Below are 434 nucleotides of genomic sequence, written 5' to 3' on the forward strand. Positions count from 1 at the left end.
ATGTTTCCAATTTTGGTTATTATCCTCTTTATATGCATGTCCCATGATAATGTACGATCTATGATGATTCCTAATAATTTTACCTCTTTCACATGTTTAATTAATTTGTTATTGATCATCACATTAAGCTCTGGGTTTGAACGCAGTGAATAGTTTGATCCAATAACCATACTAGTTGTTTTTGACACATTCAAAATTAATCCATTACAGTTAACCCACTCAGAAACCAACTTCATTTCTTCATTTAAATGTCTATTTAATCCATCAATAGTTCTTTCAGCTAAGTAAATTGTCGTATCATCGGCATACATTGTCATGCGAGCTGTTTTTAATGCCAAGGGAAAATCATTGGTGAAGATTGAGTACAAAAGAGGTCCAAGGCAACTTCCTTGGGGTACTCCCTGTTTTACTTGTTTTAAATCTGAATCCAAAGT

The 434-nt window shown here is 33.2% G+C and overlaps 1 protein-coding gene across 1 annotated transcript in view; it reads right to left on the minus strand.

Annotated features, from left to right (window-relative positions):
- The window catches only part of LOC310987226 (cytosolic 5'-nucleotidase 1A-like), a gene marked incomplete at its 5' end in the record, with an annotated part of 6,269 nt that overhangs the window by 4,872 nt on the left and 963 nt on the right, over positions 1–434 (minus strand). The gene's annotated exons all lie outside the window — the stretch shown is intronic.

This window comes from Trachurus trachurus (assembly GCF_905171665.1).
Source record: "Trachurus trachurus genome assembly, chromosome: 6".
In the NCBI taxonomy this organism is placed as follows: domain Eukaryota; kingdom Metazoa; phylum Chordata; class Actinopteri; order Carangiformes; family Carangidae; genus Trachurus; species Trachurus trachurus.